A 2849-nucleotide genomic window follows, 5' to 3' on the forward strand; every position below is an offset into this window, starting at 1 on the left:
CTGGGAATCAAAGAGGTGATGTTAAAAGTTGTCGATGTGCATACCCCACAGGTTGGAAAGAGGACAGAAAGAGGAATTTCGGAGAAAGTTAGATGAAGTTGTAGAGAGTGTCCCTGGGGGGAGAGATTGACGATTGAAGCAGACTTCGATGGACATGTAGGTGAAGGGAGCAGAGGTGATGAGTTGTTGGTAAGTATGATGCTAAGGAAAGAAACCTGGAAGGACAGATAATGCTGGATGTTGTAAAAGGTGGTAAACCCTATGGTGAACATGCACTTTAAGGGGAGGGATGACGTATAGGCGTGGAGGAAGGTGAATAAAAGTCGACTACTTTTTTATGCAGATAATGCATAAAATTGCAAGTTTGTGGCAGAGGAGAATGTAGCTAAGTAGCATCAGATGGGAGTCTGTAGGATGACTTTGGATGATGATTAAGGGGTGAACGTTGAAGAAGAAAGAATGTTGCTTAGAGTTCAGAAAGTTGAAACAGGCTCTGGGTGGTGGTGAAGATTTACCAGATGACTGGAAACTTCCAAGAAGGTGTATCCTCATCCGACAGAGGAAAGAGGACAAGGACCAGGCCTTCTCATCCAACGTAAGTGTCTGACCTCACAAATGCACTTTTGGAAGAATGGTCTGACATTACCATAAACACACTCCTAAACCTTGTGGAAAGCCTGAAGAGTTGAAGCTGTTATAGCCGCAAATGATGGGCTGAGATCATATTAAACCCCATGGATTAAGAAGGGGATATTACTGAAGTTCTTATGCATGTCAGGGAAGACAAGCAAATACTTTTGGCAATATAGTGCACCTGTGGAGATAGAAACATGTCTAGGAGAGAGTGCAGTGTTTTAATGACCTACCATGAGATGGGTTTTTTTTTTCAAACTTTTGGTTATATTCTTCTTCCACAATACTCCATAAAGTGTAGTTTTCTAATACCCACAGCAGACCAAGCAAGATATCAGTTTAGTTAGTTTCCCATCACCTTTTCCAGCCTCTTGGAGACATTTCGTCTTTAATTCGAACACTTGGAAATAGTGGACGTTCAGCTCACTTTTCACAGAAAGCTTCACCATAATGATATTTTTATTTCCAGAGACATGGCCTAAATGATTTCCTGTGCTAATGCAATGGGCTTGGCCATCCCTAAGGCAACAGTGCTGTGCTCATTAGCGTTTCTTGTCATGAAAGTCGTGAAAAAGGAAAAGCACTGAATAGGGTCGTTAAATACATCATCAAAGAGTTGTGTCTCTGCTCTCGTTATAAGTTAAGATAATGCAAAAAAAATAATAAAAAAAATCCTCGATTGTGGTGGAAAGGAGGGGTTATATGCAGGGAAAATGCTGCTAGTGTTTTTGTGTATTTCTGTTTTTCTATCTAATTACCGAGTCGTAATGACTTTTCCATTTCTAAGGAGGGAATTAATTTTTTGCAGCTAATAACACCAGTTGCGTTGGTTCTGTTTGTACAAAATAGTCATTAATCTCAGAGTTTAAAAGCTTTTTAGGGCAGCTTTGCACTTTATTTACACTTTTTAAAACTTGATTTAATAAGGGAAATCCAAAAGAAAAAAAGCATTTACCTGGAAACACTTTATGACTCTGATTATTGAATACATGTATTTGTCACCATTAGTCACAGCCACATGGGACTAATGAGACACGTGTTCATTTATTACTATAAATGCATTTCTTTGTTGAAATAAATGCCGCAATAAATAAATGCTAATCAAAGGCAAGCTATAAATATTTAATGAATATTATTTCAGTATTCATGAGGGATAATAGCAGCATAAATTCTGTACTGTATCACTTTTACCTATGGCTTAAGTTTTATATACAGACATGCATTAAATATCCACTAGAGGGCAATGTGTCCAATGCATTCAATCTGATGTCACAGGTTTCATAAGGGTGACAAACCACACAAAGAGAAATGACAAAGAGTCAGTTATTACACCGCGTGCTGATTGGAAGAGTGAAGCACCAGCGAATCTGATCATTACCGTGATATAAATCCATCTTTCCCTCCACCCCTCACCTCTGTACTTTGACTTGGAGCTATGAAAAAAAAAAAACATTCTTTTGCGATTTCTCTTTGCGTCACATTTTTGTGCAATTTATGTGTTTTTTGTTTTTTTATATCCTTACTGTTTAACCCCTGCAATGTCGTTTTCCAAATTAAATCCAGCAATGATGCAGCTTGCTATTAAATATTATAACTAATCAAAATTTAAGAGAAAATTAAATCCCTTTCTTGTTAGATTTCACTCAGTTTTTAGCAATTACCACAGAAAGAATGAATTCTACAGTACAGAAAATACAAAATAGCAATATTTTTTAATTGAGTAATAACTGATATAAAAATGTGTAATAGTGTTATGCTCAACATAATTTTTTTTGTTTGTTTCCAGTAAAAAGCAAGCTGCCTGCCTCCTCTCCCACTATATTTTCTCCTCTCTCTCTCTCTCTCTCTCTCTCTGTCCCCTCCATTCCCCCTCCTGCTATCTGTTCCCCCTCCTGTGGGATCATGGGAATTGTGCAAGTAGCGTGGCGTTCCACGCTCTGCCCGCGGCGCTCCAGGAGGAGGCGTGCAGTAATGACCTGCTCCTCAGCTCGCTCGCCATCATCGCCCTCACAATTAATTCCCGCCTCGCGTTCCTCTGTGACGGTGGGGGGTGAGAGTGTGGGCTCCCTCATTAGAGCTCCTTGTAATGTGTCTGGCAGCAGTTCCCATCCTGCCACTTCTGCCCTTCCACTGCTGCTACCATGTTTGTTTTATGGATGCCTGCCTCTGTGCTTTCCTGCCTCACAGAATGACTGACACAGAGTGTAAAAGTGTGC

This window comes from Mchenga conophoros, linkage group LG6 (genome assembly GCF_057382185.1).
Source record: "Mchenga conophoros isolate Kocher_MC1m ecotype Shallow Benthic linkage group LG6, M_conophoros_male_GT1.1, whole genome shotgun sequence".
NCBI lineage: Eukaryota > Metazoa > Chordata > Actinopteri > Cichliformes > Cichlidae > Mchenga > Mchenga conophoros.